This window comes from Camellia sinensis, chromosome 2 (assembly GCF_055761805.1).
Source record: "Camellia sinensis isolate YWXY chromosome 2, ASM5576180v1, whole genome shotgun sequence".
NCBI lineage: Eukaryota > Viridiplantae > Streptophyta > Magnoliopsida > Ericales > Theaceae > Camellia > Camellia sinensis.
In genome coordinates, this window is record NC_138962.1 from 220,725,225 (window position 1) to 220,744,619 (window position 19,395).

General features: G+C 37.0%; 1 pseudogene; it reads right to left on the reverse strand.

Annotated features, from left to right (window-relative positions):
- Positions 1–4,683: 4,683 nt before the first annotated feature.
- LOC114296025 (1-aminocyclopropane-1-carboxylate synthase-like) lies at positions 4,684–17,885 on the reverse strand (annotated as a pseudogene).
- Positions 17,886–19,395: the final 1,510 nt, after the last annotated feature.

Genomic DNA, 19,395 nt, shown 5'->3' on the forward strand with positions numbered 1-19,395 from the left:
AGACTACGACACTTTTCCCCCTTTGCTCGTTTGTCTTGGTCAAGTCGACTGGGCAAACATGATGACTTCCTGGAGCAAATTCGGCCACGAAGTTTGTCAAATCTTGGGCCTTTATTATGGTTCTTGGTTGAAACTTAATGTTGAACTGTCCTAACTCCATAGCCTACGTCAAAATTCGCTTAGAAACGTTTGCCCTCTCAAACAAGGCTTTTAAGGGGAAAGCTGTTAAGATGATCACTGTGTGGGCATGGAAGTAATGCAACAATTTTCTTGAAGCAGTCATCAAGGCTAAGGCCAACTTCTCCAACGGAAGGTACCTCGATTCGGTGCCTAGCAATGTCTTGCTAACATAAAAGATAAGCAGGTATTGTATTCCCTCGGCTCGTACCAACATTGCGCTAACTGCATGCTGGGAAATTGCTAAGTATAGAAAAAGTTCCTCTCCTGGTATTGGGGGTGTCAAAAATGGTGGGGAGGTCATGTATTCTTTCAAGCTTTGTAGTGTGCGGTCGCACTCGTCATCCCACTTAAACTTGGCCTTCAGTGCTTGGAAGAACGGCCGACATCTGTCTGACGACCGACTTATGAGTCGGTTTAGCGCGACAGCTAGGCCTGTGAGATGCTGTACTTTCTTGACTGTGTTGGGCCTCTCGGGATCTTAAATCACTTTGATTTGAGAAGGATCAGCTTCTATACCTCAGTTGGTCACTAGAAAGCTAAGAAATTTACCTGACCCCACGCCGAATGCACATTTGGATGCGTTCAGTTGTAGATTGTGGGCCTGGATAATGTGAAACATCTCAGCTAGGTCATTGTGATGGTCACCTTCATTTTTGCTCTTGACCACCATGTCGTCTATGTAAGCTTCTGTTGTTCTGTCTAACAATGGCTCAAACATTTTGGTGATCATTCCCTGGAATGTTGCCCTTACATTTTTTAGGCCAAAGGGCATGACCTTGTAACAATACAATCCCCTGGGTGTTGTAAAGGATGTAACCTCCTAGTCCGATTTATACATAGCGATCTGATGGTATCCACGATATGCATCAAGAAAGCTAAGTCGGTTGTGACCTGCAATTAGGTCCACTAGTTGGTCTATCCGTGGTAAAGGAAAGCTGTCTTTTGGGCAAGCTTTGTTGACTGTATTGTGGTCCACACATACGTGCCACTTGTCGTTCTTCTTTGGCACTACCACGGTGTTGGAGATCTACTTGGGATAGTGAACCTCATCGATTGGCCCCGTTTCCAGTAGGTTTTCCACTTCCTCAGCCACTATCTCGGCATGGTAAAGTGCTGATCGGCGCGTTCGTTGTATAATTGGTTTGGCAGTTGGGTGGACATTAAGTTAATGGCAGATGAAAGTTGGATCAATGCTTGGCCTATCATGCGGTGTCCAGGAAAATACCTCGATGTTAGAGATCAAGAACCCCATGATCTCTATTCTCTTGGTGCTGGACAAAGACGAGCCAAGCAAAAAAAACTTCTTTGGGTTTTTCTCGTCTATCTTCACCTCCACCAGATCTTCCACTACATTCTGTTTGGATGCCTTGCCGACGTCTGTGAACAACTCATTGCTTTCTAGCTCCTTTATCATTTGTACGAATCTTTTGGTAGCTTGGCTGTCGTTTACTGTCACGAAGCATTGCTTGGACATGATGTGGTCTCCTAAGGCTTCTTCAATCATTTCAGCTTCGTTAGAGAACCACATCACTTGATGGTAGGTTGATGCCACCGCTCACATGGCGAGTAACTATGCTCTTTCCAAGATTATATTGTAAGTGGAAGGGACTTTCAACACCTAGAATTCCACTTGTTTTGTCATCGTTCCAGTTTTAATCAGCAGAATTATCTTGCCAACCAGCCATTCCGACATTGAGTTGAAGCCGACCAAAGGAGATGTCGTAGGTGCTAAATCTTTGTCTTCCAACTTAAGTTTCTTGATGTCTCATAGTACATTATCTCACACAAGCTTCCTTGGTCTATCAAGATCCACTTGATATCAAAATTCTTCACGTGTAGTGTAACTACTAACGCGTCATTATGGGGGCTTTGCAACCTTGCCAAGTCCCTGTCAGAGAAAGTGATGACGTTAGTCACTTCCGTTTTCCTTCTTTTTACGGTGGGCTGTACACTCAGTACTTCATTTAGGTGTTTTGCCTTCTTGATCATCCCTCTAAGCTCACAGACTTGCTCCGGCTCGATGATCCCATGTATTACATTGATTACGCCTTGAGGCGGACCTTCAGCTGGCATCCATCGGACTCATTATGGTCCTGGGGGGTTGGCCGAGCTCCCCCTTCAATGTACTAATGTGAGTGGCTCGCGACCACTAACTCTTCTAAGTGCTTCCTTAGCGGCATGCAATTTTTAGTTTGGTGCCCTACCTCATCGTGAAAGGTATACCGATATTTATTATCATAGCCCCTCTGTGCTTCTCCCAACTTAGCCGGTCGCCAAACGAAGGGTTCGCCGTGTATCTCACTGAGAATCCAGTAGATAGGTTTATTGAACACCATGGTGATGGCAGTGCGAACTCTCAACCTCCTTGTCTAGGAGTCCTCTCTGTTCGGTCGTCCGCCTTGGCCATTTTTGTTCGATCGTTCATTCTGGCCAACCGTGTTAACTTTTCCTGTGGGCTTTTTATTCGACATCGCTGTTGTGCCAGACTTTGCCTTGGCGCAAATGCCGTCTTTGTCTACCTTGATATGTTGATGTATTCTCTCCATTAGGGCTTCCATTATGAGGGGTGGCATCATTTTCATTGAATTCCTTAATTTATTGTCTACCGGCAAACCCTGTTTGTACCGTGCGATAGCTAGGTTTGTGGGGCAATCTCCATTTTGATTCAAAGTCTCCTAATACCGGTTGTTGTAAGACTTCAGTGTTTTCTTCTTGCCCATGTTGATGGAGAGCAGCTGGTCTATCTCCACTGGCATCTTGGTGTTTGTCTTAAACATGGTAACAAACGCCTCTGCAAGTTACACCCATAAAGCTATGCTGCCTTCTGGCAACCTTTCAAACCAAGTCAAGCCAAGGTCACCCAAGCTTAAGGGAAACAAGATACATATTACAGCCTCGTTCCGTCGATATACGACCATAACCTAGCTCAAGTGGCTCAAGTGCATGTAGGGGTCTGACTTCCCTTGTGAACTTAGGCTGGTGAAAGCCCAAGGGTAATGGCGCGTTCTCTATGGCCAAAATGAACGGCGAGTTTTGCAACCTTGTTAACACTTTGTCTGTTGGTTCGTAAGCAAGGCGTGGTACTGGCATTCTAACCTCAACACTTCCATGTGTCCTAGGAGCCAACTGTTGCAGAGCAGAGACCTTTTGGGGTCGTGTACCTGGGCATTTTCTCTTCTTCGAGCCCTCTCTTCTAGCACTTTTCGTAGGTTCGTCGACCTAGGTAACTCCGTGTGCCTAAATGTTGTTTGGTGCGTATGCGAGGACCGATCCCGCCATGCAAGACCTTTCGGTCCTTGTTCTCTCAAACTTGGAGTAACGAGTCCTAGAAATCCTTGACTGTGTGTCGCTTGCCTTGAGGCTTCTGCTTTCTATTTGTGATGGGGTGACTTGCCTGTCATGATCCCCTAAGTGGCGAGAATGCATTCTGCCTTCGCGCCTCTCTTCTCTTGCCACCTCTTTGCCCTTTATTCGGTTCTTCATCATCTCTATGTCAGTTATCATCCTCCTTATCCATTTGTCTTGCTCCTTTACACAATCTTCTAGAACCTAAGGATCTGTCCTCTACCTCTACCTATCAGGGATTTAAGAGCGGCGAGGACTTGAGCCCCGTCTTTCTCGCGTGTCTCTCCATGGGTTCCGTCGCTGGGGATCCAATTCTGCCATGGGTAGGACAAAAGGAAACCTTCGCGCCTCTCACCCCCTTCCGGGATTTGCTCATCAATAGCAAAATGTGGCAAGTCTTCGTTATGCGCCATCGAAATTAATTGAAGGAAAACTCAATTAAAAGGTTTGTTCTCTGTAAAGTTCCCATATATGGCGCCAATTGTACGAGTATAGAATAATCTTCTCATATAATCCTGTTGAACAAGTTTACGCTCCTCCAAACGTCATCGCTTTACTACCTAAAAACACAAACGTGAGTTAGCCGGTAGGGGAGTGCCAGAAACCTCTCTGATGCTTAAGTCAGTAAATAGACGATAGACACAAAAGCTCTGTGTATTTGAGGGTAAGAATTGCAATACCTCTCCATAGGTTTTGTCATTAGTTTTTATAGAATCTACCTGGTTCAATCTTAGTAGGACTCTAACTTTTCTCAGCAGAGTCCTTCTAGGAATCACATTCCCAAGGATAATGCCTATCCTGATAACACCCGACTCACTGCCAACCAAGTGAGATGGTTCCAACATTCTTACCTCGGCTGGAACGACAATCAACCGAGCTAACATAGCTCTGTGCTACTCTAGGCAGTACTGAGATAGCCCTCACTGCAGGACGGCACCTTGCCGAGCTATATTTAGCATGGCCCTCTTTCTTACTAATACGCCGGTCCGTTACAGGGGTTAGCTTTAAACAGCTGGGTCAGGGCCCTGGTGACATCTTGCATAGCTCAGTACCTAGATGGCCCATAACTAGGCTATTTATATTCACAGCTTGGCCCATAGCTCGGCTTAATGCCTAAAAGAAAAATGGATTTAGCTCGGCCCAATTTATTCACATAAATTACCCTCTCAATGGCGACCTGAGACCGTCGTTGTATATCCGAGACGAGAAACTCAGTCGAAGATTCATTTGCCACCTCTTCTTCTTCACTATAGCCACTTCTCCTTCCTTCTTCTTAGTCACAAATGTTCGAATTCTCTGCAATGCAATTTCAATTGTATCATCATCTATGTTAGCAAAGAAAACCCTAAACCAACCAACCTCCGTGCAGTGAAAAGATCATCCCGAAGAGACATTGAGTTTCACATCGTTGATTATCACACGCCATAGTGCCATTTTAGCTTCAATAGTTGGTTCTTTGAGCAACAGGCACAAATCCATCCAGTAGAAAAGTCCAGCATTCATATTCAAACAATCGATCCCCATCTGCAGTGGCGTTTCCAGACATTTTTATAATGATAAATATTCAAAATCTTAAATTTTACAAATTATATATTTTTTTTTAAAATCACACTTTATCAATAAAAAAAATATAATAATTTAAACTTCTCAAATCACAAAGAAAAAAAAAATGTACATATGTGAACTTGTAAAATTACCCTCATTGAGTTTCATTTTTTAAATTTGTTATTAATACTTTCAAATAAACATAGCAACTTATTTTCCATTCAACTATGCAGTCGATTTTTTTTTATATATAAATTTCATTGTCGAAAATGCTTTTTAAAAAATTGCAATTGTAATAGAATTAATGCTAATTTCACAAGCAATTAAACTAACCGACATACGAGATATACTAACATTTTACCTCTTTCAATCCTTTTGTGAAAATTTTGTGCCTGCACTCTAGCCTCCTCGAGCTCTCATTAAGAAACCTCCCCACAAAATCTTCATCAGAGAGCATTGAAGCGAGTAAGTATTGAGTTTAGGAAAAGACTTGTGATGCCTCAAAATTTGAGGACATCATAACAAGGTTTAAAACTTAAAATCAATTTTCTTACTTAAGAACTAATCATTGTTGCCACCAAGTTTGCCATCATCCATTAATTAACAAAACAGAAATAAAAAGTTCTTAAATTACAACTCCAATCAAACTTAAAACTTCGTCTTAGTACATTCATGAAAGAAAAACACAAATATAAAAATAAAACTAGATAAAAACTAAAAAAACTCAAAAAGGACATAGGCAAACTTCAAGCTAACCAAGGCTGAATGTCGCCTTCCAGGACCTCGGTGTTTCCTTTGGTTTCTTTGATACCTGGCATAAAACGCCAGGGCAACGAGAATACCAATGAGCGACGAGTTCAATAAGATACTACAACCTGAAATTCCCACCTCGATAATAATACTCACAATTAATGAATACTATGTAGTAGCAGAGTAACAAGCAGTGTTTGATGTGGATAGCAAGAATTCTATCAGTTGAAATAATAATAATAGACAATAAGAACAATGGCAAGCAGAAACAATATTTCATCATAAGGAAAATGCCAACTTTTATTTTAAATTCACATAGATTTAGTTTATCAGGTAAGTCTAAGTAACTCTCCGCGGAGCACTATTTCCACTCAACCGCTAAGTAAGGGCCACGGGCAATTTTGACACCCTCTTGGTCAAATATTCAAATGTCACTTGCTATAACTACCAATGATGCCCACGCACCAAGGTTACGTACCCAAGTCATGACATCACGGTCTACCCCAAGGGAATGGTCTATGTTGTGACATTCGCACCGCCAACCTTATATTGCCTATACCGATAAGAGCCAAAATACCTTCCCGTGCCATGTTAGGGTTCACAACTCACTTGCGCAAGAGTTTAAACCGGGCTCACTCCATCATTTTTAGCTTTTAATGCATCGATTCAATTTCGTGTTTTTTTACTTTGTCGAATCACATTTTGATGCATGAGCGAGTTTTAATTTGAAAACCACAGTGACATAAGGTTCATATAGCACAACACAACCACGTATGGCAACGAAAATAAGTATTATAGAATGTCTTAGGAGTCGTCACAAAATTTCTTAGAATTTCCCACACTTCTTATTTTCAGCACTAAATGATCGGACTAAAAATAATGAAACCTATACCAAACTAAATTCAATTATTACGATATTTTAATTGGTACTAGTTCATTGAGTTAGGAAAATATTTCGAGAAGAATACCAGGGCTAAAAACGATTTTAAAATGGAGAAATAAAATTTGGAAGAAAACTGGTTTCTGAGACAGTGAGTTACAGCAACTTCCAGCATACGTGTTCTGTGTTTGAAAAATAAAAAGGGGCCTCAAACGATGTCAAAAAGAGGTAAGATCAAAATGTTTTGCTATATATTTGAGTTTACAACATATTTACAGAGAGCTTGAAGACTGAAAATAATGGAAGATGGTCAAACAATTTTACTAATAAACTTGGACAGATTCTGTCGCATTTTAGTAAAATTGCAATTTCTCCTCTTAGACTAATCCATTTTTTGTGAAATCGGAGGAAAATGAAAGATAACTCTTATATCTAACTATCCCAGGTGGTCGTGCAGAAAAATAACATTTTCAGAGAAAATGGGACCTGTTTGAAGTCACTGTTCCCACTGCATTGTAAGCAACACTTAGAACAAATATTTATTTCGGTAATAAAATGGTGTCCAATAATTTTATAAAAATTTCACACGGTATAGAACACCTATATCTACTCCAAGAAAAAATAGATTTTTATTTTCAATTTATTAGAGCATTTTTCATCTGATAAAATCTGAAACAGTGAAGAAAATATAAGTTTCAAGTATAAGTGAACCAACTTTATCTCATTTTATTGTCGTGAAAGATTATTTCAAATAATGGAGAATATTTGAACACATAAGAGATAAAATCAGTTGCTAAATCATCTATTCTATGCTTGAAAGTGTCAGAACAATCTTCTGTGTAAAATAAATAACTTGACACTAAATCAACAAATAAAATTAAATCACCTACAAAATTTATTTACCGAAGTTAATAAGTACAAAAATAGATCAAGTCGAGGGTGTGACACTTTGTCCTTAACACAGATTCGCCCCGCTTCGGTGCGGACGGATAAATGGTGTCTATCTTCCAGGATACAATGATCTTTACACAGATTGTAGTAGCACTCCAAACAATCTGTATGGTGAAGTAGAACCTGTGTTCTATACTCTCTGCATTTTTCCTAAAAGCTAGTATGTAGAATAATGCAAAGAGAGCACAAAGGAAAGCAAGAAAAGGATTTTCGGAATAAACCAAATGCTGGAAGATGTCCTAGTGTCTATAGGGCCGAGCAGGCCTGAATTTCAAACCAAACAGATGCAGTTTTGAACCAAACAGGTGCAATTTAAATTTGAACATATCTGCTTGAAATTTTCAATCTGTCCATAACTGTTGGGCAGTTTTAAAACTGTTAAAAATAAGTATGAACCTGCTGGAATTGGATTGGAAAGGCACTGTATGGATAGGAAAAATTGAATTCAAATATGGCACAAAATTTGAATTAATTTCGTTCAGAAAAATTAATTTTTCCATAAGAATTTGTTGGAAAAAATTCAAATAAATTTTATCCAAAAACTTAATATTAGAACCGACCCGACCTACAACCCACACTCGGCACGGCCGGTCGGATGGGCGGCGCTCGCGCGTGTGTGGTGGTTTGAGCCAAAGACCACTTTGTCCATAACTCCTCCCTTCTACAAACTTGGGGTGGCCCTTGGGGCCCAACCCAAATATTCCCACCTAGAGCTTATAAATGCATACAAGCTCTCTTCAACTTTCAATGTGGGACAATCCATTTCAAGGAAACCCACTTTGACTCTTCAATTATCCATTCCACGAACTCAAAAACGACGTCAAGTTTCCATTCACTCGTAAATGGTTTTGACGAACTATTTGCACTATGCAACTTGCCATGCGGCAAGGAACACGTCACATCTTTGGACATACCTCAAAAGACGTGTGGGCCTTACTCAAATTTGAGCTCAAAGTTGGCCCAAAATAAGCCTATAAAAACCAAATTTTCCAGCAATCTCCTACATAAATGGAATTTGACGGAGAAAAAATGCAACAACATGATATAATTATAGAGAGTACAAAAGTTGAAAATATTCTACAAAAGATAGGTAGCTTTTGGCTTTGAACATTCTCTTGTGAAACACTATCAGATTTACTAGCTAATTAGTGAACATGATGTCTTGAATTGTTTAGCAATTTGTGTAAACCAAGACAATAGAACTCACATAGTATATCACCAGACACAGTTTAGTTCTTACTATTGTGTTCATTTTGGCCCTGAACAACCTGGTCTTTCATAAGTGCTCTAGAGAATTGTAGTCCTTCACAAATCTCATAGAACCAGCCTAGTTCAAAGTCATATAGGTGATTCTTATGAAGAGTTTCCTGCCATACGTCACTAAGTATTCCTAGATATAAGAATCATTAAAAGTATTACTTAACCTAAAACACTGCAGACATCACTATTGTATCATAGAAATAGGTAGGAGTTTGACTCCCTAGTGATCCTTATGAGTCATACACAACTCGGTTGTCTCTTTGAACCTAGATCTTGGGATCTCCAATCAACTAGGTTGGGTTGCCATTGTGGTAACTCTTATTTAATAGGCTTAAGTTCCATTCCCCTCGATGAATTCTCAACTAACTCTCTTGCTAACCCTTTAGTTAGTGGATCCGTTATGTTGTCTTTAGACTTCATATATTCAATGGAAATAATTCCCTTCGAGAGTAGTTCTCTCACGGTGTTATGTTGTTGACGAATGTTTCGTGACTTACCGTTATACATATGACTTTGTGTTCTATCTATTGCTAATTGACTATCGCAATTTATGCATATAGCAGGCACCGGTTTTGGCCACATTGAAATATCTTCAAGGAAGTGATGAAGCCATTCTGCTTCTTCCCTAGCTTTATCTAAAGCTTTAAATTTTGATTCCATAGTAGACCTAGCAATGCAAGTCTGTTTGGAAGATTTCCAAGATACAGCTGCCCCAGTAAGTGTAAAGACATACCCACTGGTGGATTTTGAATCTCTAGTATCCGATATCCAGTTTGCATCATAGTATCCTTTAAGTACTGCAGGATATCTAGTATAATTTAGCCCAATGTTACAAGCAAATTGGAGATATCTTAGAACCCTTATAATTGATTTTCAGTGTTCTACTCCTGGATTACTTGTACATCTACTTAATTTACTTACTGCATAAGCTATATCTGGACGAGTGCAGTTCATCAAGTACATTAAGCTTCCAATAATTTGGGCATATTCTAATTGAGAAATACTTTCTTGTACATTCTTAGAAAAAAAATAAATTAACATCCACAAGTGTTCTAGCCACAGGTGTTCTAGCAAGATGATCATCATCTTTGCTAAACTTGTCAAGTATTTTCTCAATATAATGTGATTGTGACAAAGCATAACCTTCTGATGTTTTTGAAATTTTCATACCAAGAATTACATCAGCAATCCCCATGTCCTTCATATCAAAATGTTTATTCAACATTTTCTTGGTAGTTTTAATCATATCATTATTACTACCTATGATGAACATATCATTCACATAAAGACATACTATAACATAACCATTGTCTGTGTTTTTAATATACACATTTGTCATATTCATTAATTTTAAATCCATTTGACATCATTGCTTTGTCAAATTTCTCATGCCATTGCTTTGGCGCTTGTTTTAAACCATATAATGATTTAACCAATTTACATTCTTTTCTTTCCCTGGAACAAAAAAACTTCTAGCTGCTTCATGTAAATTTCTTCATCTAACTCACCATTAAAAAAAAAACTGTTTTAACATCCATTTGATGAATTTCTAGATTGTACACAGATGCAATCGCAGTTAGCATTCTAATGGATATTATTCTAGTAACTGGTAAGTATGTGTCAAAGTAATCAAGACTTTATTTTTGTCTATATCCTTTGACCACAAGTCTTTCCTTGTATTTGTCAATTGGTCCATACGCTTTCATTTTTCTCTTGAAAATCCACTTGTACCCTAAAGGTTTACAACCTGGGGGCAAATCCACCAATTCCCAAGTGTGATTTTACAGGATGGATTCAACTTCACTATTTACAGCTTTTTTCCATAAAGGAGCCTCAGGGCTGGACATAGCTTCTTTAAAAGTTAAAGGCTCATTTTTTAACAAAAATGTTAGAAAATCTAGACCAAAAGTTTTTGAGGTTCTAGCACGTTTACTACGCTTAGGTTACTCTTCATCATTTTGATATGTCTCTTGCTCTTGTTCTTGATCATGTTCTTGATCATGACTAGTAAATAGCATCATAAGATCTTTTATTAGTACTAGTCTCATGTCCAGTTTTATTAGGAAGTATATTTTCAAAGAATGATACATTCCGAGATTCAATAATAGTATTTACATGCATTTCGAAATGTTTTGACTTATGAATCAAAAACCGATATGCACTAGTATTCATGGCATAATAAAAGAAAACGCAATCAACAGTTTTAGGACCTATCTTAGTCTTTTTAGGATTAGGAATAGCCACTTTAGCTAAACACCGTTACACTTTCAAGTATTTGTAGGATGGTACTCTCTCATGCCACAATTCATAAGGTGTTTGATTCACTTTCTTTCGAGGTACTTTATTAAGAATATAATTAGCAAAAAGTATTGCTTCCCCTCACAAGTTCTGAGGTAATCCAGAATATATTAACATGGCATTCATCATTTCTTTTAAAGTCCTATTTTTCCTTTCAGCAATTCCATTTTGCTGAGGTGAGTAGGGAGCGGTGGTTTGATAAATTATTTCATGTTGTTTACAAAATTCAAAAAAAGGTGATTCATATTCACCACCTCTATCACTTCTTAGTTTTTTAATTTTCTTACCAAGTTAATTTTCAACTTCATTCTTATATTGAATGAAAGTTTTCAAAGCTTTATCCTTGGTTCAAATTAAATAAACATAACTATATCTAGTATAATCATCTATGAAAGTGATAAAATATTTTTTCCCACCTCTAGTTTAAAGTGATTTAAAATCACAAATGTCACTATAAATTAATTCAAGTGGCTCCGTACTTCGTTTAATTGAATGAAAAGGAGTTTCAGTTAATTTTGCCTCAACACAAATTTCACATTTATGATTTAAATCAATGTCAAATTTAGGTAAACATTCCATATTAATTAATCTATGCAAAGATCCATAATTAACACACTACGCCAAAATTGGGCTTTAGCGGCGGTTTTTTACCGCCGTTAAAGGCTGTAAAACCGCCGTTAAAGCCTTTAACGGCGGTATTAATGGCGGTTTTGTTACTGCCGTTTATGCACGTATCGGAAAAAGTACAACCGTCGTAAAAAGGTAAATTACCGTCGTTAAAAGTCGACCAAAAACGGCGGTAACATAGGACCAAAAACGGCGATTTTTTACCGCCGTAAATAGGTTCAAATTTTTCAAAAAATAATTCTTTCTTCTTGCACTCCCCAAGTCTTGAACCCTCAACCTCTCATCCACCCACACTAACCACTCTGCCATAGCCACTCTTCATGAAATATATTCCCTAAATAAATATTTAAACATTACTTTTACTTTATTGTAGATGGTTTCGCCGGAGCTCGCCGGAGTTTCGCCGGAGCTCGCTGGAGTTTCGCTGGAGCACGCTGGAGTTTCGTCGGAAAAGACCGCCGTGATTAACGGCGGTAATGATTGGGCATTAGCGGTGGTTTTGTTACTGCCGTTAAAAGTGGGCATTAACGGCGGTAACAAAACCGCCGTTAATGATACCTTTAACGACGGTTTTCATTACCGCCGTTAATAGTACCTTTAACGACGGTTTTCGTTACCGCCGTTTAAAAAACCGCCGTTAATGCCCTGTTTTGGCGTAGTGACATGTCCTAATCTACTATGCCATAAATTTGAAGGTTCAAGGAAGTAAGAAGAAGATGTATTCTTATTAATAACAATGGGGACAACAGTTATTACATTTAGTTTGAAAAGGCCATCATACATGTACTCCCTCCGTCCCAAAATAATGGTCCCTTTTGGGGAATCTAACTTTTTTTGGTAGTACAATTATTGTATTTGAAAAAAGTTGATTTTCCAAAATGACCCTTTTGATAGTACATTTTTTGAGAATATCAATGTCATAATTGTACTTTTTATATTGTTTATTAATTTAAAAGAAGGGCAAAATAGGAAATTTATATTATTTTTGTACTTGATTTTAGAAGAGGGACTAATATTTTGAGACAATGAAAAATGGAATAAGAGACTAATATTTTGGGACGGAGGGAGTAACATTTTCCTACATACATCTCGTTTTTGGTAAGTACAAATTTGTTACTTTCAAAAACTAGCCTAAACCCATTTTTACTCAACAGAGATCTGGAGACTAGATTCTTGCCAATGTCCGATACATGCAACGCATTGTTGAGAGTGAGTTCCTTTCTAGAAGTCATCTTTAGAATAATCTTTCCTTGTCCTTAAACTTTAGAAGTCGAGGAGTTGCCTATAAAAAGTTGTTCGCCGTTGTCCACCATAGAATAAGATGTGAACATCTCTTTGTCGGTACAGATGTGGAGAGTAGCACTAGTGTCCACCCACCATTCTTTAGGATTTCCGACAAGGTTTGTCTCGGAAAAAATTGCAGAATGATTTATGTTCTTAACACCATTGTAAGTCATATTGGCTTAAGCATGCTTCTTGCTTGGTCTTCATTTGCCTTTGCACTTGCCAAGGCAATCTTTGGCCCGATGTCCCTCTTTGTCACAGATGTAACATTTTCCATTAAACTTGTACTTCTTAGTTTCCCCTCCTTTAGAGCTTTGTACAGAACTTTCTCCAGAACACTTTCGTTTCTTTGCTTTTGGAGCATGTTCCACCACATTTGCCTTAGATTCCATTGGATGCTTACCATCTCGCTTCTCAGAATTGCGGTTGTCCACCTTAATCCTCAAACGCACAATTAATTCCTCTAAAGTCATTTCTTTGCACTTATGTTGGAGATAGTTCTTGAATTCCTTCCAACCTTGTGGTAATTTTTCAATTAAGGCAGCAACTTGGAAGGATTCACTGAGAGGCATGCCTTTTGCATGAATGTCATGCAGAATGAGTTGGAGATCTTAAACTTGGTTGACCATAGTTTTAGAATCAACCATCACAAAGTCCAGAAATTTTCCTATTATGAATTTCTTTGAGTCAACATCTTTTGTTTTGTATTTTTTCTCCAAAGACTCCCAAAGTTCCTTTGCCATCTTGATAGGATTGTAGATGTTGTATAATGTGTTATCCAGTCCGTTCAAGATGTAGTTCTGGCAAAAGAAATCAGCATGTTTCTAGGCATCGACCGTAACAACCACTTGCCGGTCTGTTTCATCATCTTTTAGAGTAGCAGCATCCTCACGGAGTGCCAGGTTGAGAGTAGTAAGACAGAACATTATTTTCTACTGCCATCTTTTAAAATCAGTTCCTAAGAACTTCTCTGTCTTCTCACCGTGACTTACTGGTACAGTCACAACAGGAGAAGGGGTTGGAGCAATTGCAGTCACTATACTTGTACTTGTTTAAGCATTAGTTTCAGTAGCCATGACTTCTAAATTATAAAACAAAATTATAATTAGAATTTTATACTACATAGAAAATTAAACCAAAATACAGAATTTAATTCTATAAAATTAAAAAAAAAACAAGAATTGTAACTTTTATTTCCAATTAGTTTTAAAGTAAAATAAAATTTTATTTAAACAAATTAATTCCACACAGAAAAATATTTCTGTAACACTTCAAAAATTAAAATACTGAAAACAAAATTTTAATTAATGAAAACTCAAAAATTATTTTTAAAAACTAAAATTAATTTTTGACCAACTTCATAAATAAATATTCTGAATTATTAATGACTACCAGTATATTACTACTAGTTGTTAATGAAAATAAATAGTGTATTACTACTATTTGTCAAACAGTATATTACTACTATTTATATTTTCCAACCAGAATATTACATTGTAAAACCACAGAAAATAATTTCTGTAAGAAGAAGAAAGAAAGAAAAAGGAAACAAACAAAAAATTCTATTTAAACATAATAATTCCAATTTGTCTTAAGATTGTTGGAACAATCTTCTGTGTAAAATAAATAACTTGAAACTAAATCAAACAAATAAAATTAAATCACTTACAGAATTTAGTTACCGAAGTGAATAAGTACAAAAAATAGATCGAGTCGAGTGTGTAACACTTTATTCTTAAGACAGATTCGCCTCGCTTCGGTGCTTATGGATAAATGGCATCTGTCTCTCAAGATACAATGATCCTTACACAGATTATAGTAACACTCCAAACAATCTGTACAACGAACTAGAACTTGTGTTCTATACTCTCTGAATTTTTCCTAAGAACTAGTATGTAGAATAATGCAAAGAGAGCACAAAGGAAAGCAAGAAAAGGATTTTCGAAATAAACCAAATGCTGGAATATGTCCTGGTATTTATAGAGCCAAACAGGTCTGAATTTCAAACCGAACAGATGCAGTTTTGAACCAAACATGTGCAATTTAAATTTGAACATATCTACCAGCAGTTTTGAATCTGTCCACAACTGCTGGGCAGTTTTAAAACTGCTAAAAAAAACAGTTTGAACTTGCTAGAATTGGGCTGGAAAGGCACTGTATGGACAGGAAAAATTGAATTCAAATTTGGCACAAAATTTGAATTACTTTCGTTCAAAAAATATAATTTTCCCGCAAGAATTTGTTGGAAAAAATTTAAATAAATTTTGTCTAAAAAATTAATATTAGAATCGATCCGACCTACACCCGCGCCTGGCCCGGCTAGACGATTGTGGCGGTAGCGCACGCGTGTGGTGGTTTGAGCAAAGGCCACTTTGTCCATAACTCCCCCCTTCTACAAACTTGGGGTGCCCCTTGGGGCCCAACCTAAGTATTTCAACCTGGAGCATATAAACACATGCAAGCTCTCTTCAAGTTTCAATGTAGGACAATCCATTTCAAGGAAACCCACTTTTGACTCTTTAGTTGTCAATTTCACGAACCCGAAAATGACGTCAAGTTCTCATTCTCTCGTAATGGTTTTGACGAAACGTTTTAACCGTGCGACTTGTCATGCGGCAAGGAACACGTCACCTCTTTGGACCTACCTCAAAAGACGTGTGGGCCTTACTCAAATTTGGGCTCAAAGTTGACCCAAAATAAGCCTATAAAAACCAAATTTTCCAACAGAAAGAAGGAATAGAAATCATATAATCATGAAATTCTCATTCTATCAAAATATAAACATGCATTGAGCTATTCTTGCTATGTATGTAATAACAATATATACTCTTGCATATATTTAATATATAGATTCAATTAAAAAAATATCTAAGGGAGGATAGAGGTTGAGTATTCCCACCTCAAGAGCTTTTACAAACTATTCTCAAGATTAGTTTTGAAATAGTGACCACCAAACACGCTCTCCTCTTCCTCTCTTTTTCTTTTCTTTTCTACTCTTTCTCTCTTTTTTTGTCTTTGCTCAGCTGCAGTAGTAGAATGACTGAATAGTGTTCTTATTTGTAGGAGTTTGGAGGCCTATTTTTATTTTTATTTTCATTTTCATTTTTTTCCTCTTGGCTTGGGAAATACTACCTACAAGGTAGGCCTTGAGTATGTTTCTATGCATGCCTTGACAGCAGCCTCCCTGGGAAGAAAAGGCAGCTGAATGCTCTGCCCAAAGCATGATTTTTTTTTAATAAATAAAATCAATGTTTATATATCACCTATTCACTAGATATTTTGCTCCTTACTGTACTCTGACTTACTTAGTTATTATCTGTTTAACTGATTTAGTTTTCACAATTGTATTTAGATATAGAAATTTAATCACAGAAAGATAAATAAGTTTATTTAAAGGAGTTTAATATTGGTATTAATTATGATGCTATTAACGTTATAATTTAATAATTTAATAATCACTATTAATTGACTTAATATTATTATTAACAAATTAATTAATTGTCTAAAAATTTAGGTTCTTACAAGACTAATCCAAAACTCAACATCTTTTGAGCACAATTTACAGTACCAACCCTAAAGCCAGGAAAACCCTTGTCTTTCGACAAACTGTAAATGATGTGAATGAGATCATTGTTACTATCCATGTCTTGAATGACCTCAGAAATGCTAGTGAAGTGGAGAGGCCTAAAAATGGTGGTAGCGTAGATTTCGTCGCATACGAGGTGGATGTTGCTTTCATTGATGAAATTCACCAAGCTTTTGAGAGTGTCTTTGTCTAAAATGGTGCCTAATGGGTTTGATGGGTTGGTTATGATCAAGCCTTTCACTCTAATGTTGGCCACTATTGCTTTGTTGTATGCTTCTTCTAGGGCTTATATGGTGATTTGGAAATTGTTTGAGCTCTCATAGGTAACTGGTATTATTTGAACACCGGTTCGCCATCTCAAATCCCAAACAAATCTGAAATATTCCAAATGCGTAAGGTATAAGTGAAAAGTAAAAAAAATTAAAAAAGATGCGACTGTATTAAGACTTATTATTTTAACACACGAGTCCATAAAAAAAATGACATTTAATTTCAAAAATACCACTGCTACAAATTATATAAAGATTCTATATGAATAATATTTTTCAAATTTTTTAAAAACTATATTTTTTTTCTCTGATACCATTCGACATAATACGTGATTATTTTGTTAATGTCACATAAATGAGAAGATGTTTAATGCAAAAATCTATTTATGTAAAAAATACTATAAAAATGATATGGCAAAGTTATTTTTACAAGTAAAATCATTTGTATGGTGTTTTATTTTAGAGCGAAAAGGAATTCTGTATGAGTTTTTTATTTTTAATATCATTACTCATATTTAATGATCTCAACATCATAAATGATCTCGACCAATCAAAATTAGTCAACTCAATCTTAAAGGTGAGTTCAAGATCCCACCTTTGCCGTTTCAGAGAAGGCAGATCTCAATCACGTGAGACTTGAAATCTCCACTTTACTAAATTGACCGATTGTAATTGATTGAGATGATTAATGACATAATAGTTCAAAACGACAAAAAATGGACTCCAAACATACATATTTTCTAGTGTGGTCCTAAATATGGTGAACCTAAATTATTTGTTAAGACCTAAAGTCAGCTTGAGACTTGCACAATTTGCATAAGAGATCTATCAGGAAACTATTCAGTATTTCATAGAAAATTTCTTTGAATCTTCTAGGAAATTCAAAGGTACTTTCTTTGATTCTTTCCATTTCTCTGTTTGTTTTGTCTTCTATTGCTTGACTTGAGACTAATTGCAGCTGCTGTTAATAGAAAGATTTTTCATAAAGGGAAGAAGGCCGGGAAGAGGAATTTGTTACTAGAGCTACATTTGAAATGGCTGTTGATCATTTACAGTTTCTGAAGAACAAATTCATCAGTGACTTTGAAAAAGCAAAAGGGAAAGAATTCATAGAATTCCCCCTACGGCTTCATTTTGTTGAGATTTCAGAGGTCTTTCATCAAAAGAGGATTGACCCCTGGACACCCATAGGACTGAAAGATCCTCTGTATGACCTCAAGTTTGCATTGGCTGATTGTGTCATGTTAGTAGAGAATGAGAGAGATCGCATTACCTAAAACAAGAAAAGTCTCTTATTAAGCTCTCATCATTATGTCAAGAAGCAATGGTTTCTTTTCAAGATGAAGAGGAAACTTCTCTGCATCAAAAACGAGTTGCTGCAAAACATGAGCGATGTTGACGTTGCAGACATTGCAGATGAGAGGCTTTCGTCCTCAAGCTTGATCAGGGTTTGTCGACCAACAGACTTTCCAAATTTCAATCTCGCTCTGATTCATGGTTTCAATAATCATTTTCGAAAGATGGAAGCTTTGCTCTTAACTACTACATCTGATACTGATAATTTCAGTGCAATTGGTATCATAGGGAGGATCAGGTAAAACTACTCTTGCTCAAATGGTGTTCCATAGCTGTAATGTCCAAGAAATTTTCTCCCTAATGTCATGGGTTGAGTTACCTCAACATCCGGATCTAAGATCCGTTGTCTTGGCTATTCTTGAATGCTTGGAAAGTGATTTCTCTTTGTCTGGCAACACTTCTGATCTTGATGATCATTTGCACAATATGTATCTTTACTTGTTTAGTAAGAAGTATTTGATCGTGTTGGACAACATGTGGCCTACTTCGAGTGATGATTTGAATTTCAACAAGATGTACATAACTCCACTTTGGAATGGATTGCCGAGGGGAAGTGGGGTGCAAAACTAAAGAAAAAAATTGATTCTTGTTAGTAGATATTTTAATATTATAATATGTTACGAATTATATTGTCTGCCTGGGTTTCATGCAACTTGTTCTTCAAGCTATCTTTCTTTGCCTCTAAGAAAAGTTTGTTTGCCTCCAAGTTCTCTTTTCTTTTCCTCCAAGTATTCTTATCTGCCAAGTAACTCTTATTTTATTTATTTTTTCCTTTTCTTTTGCCCCAAGTTTTCCTCTCCTATAAATTGAGCTAACATCTTATCTTGAAAAAAAGAAGTCTTTGTTATTTTATTATTTTTGTGTGAGATTATCAAGTAAAGAAATAAAAGGTGTATTTGATGAAACTTTGGATTCAACCAATTGTGTGGTATTGGTAAACCATACGACTTAGTCGGGCTGTTGTATCCCGTGGAGAACAAATCAAGGTTTTTTCTGCTGCACCGGTGTGAGGCTTTGCCTAATCGCAGAGGGCTTGAATCTCCTTAAAGAGAGCAAATTTTCCA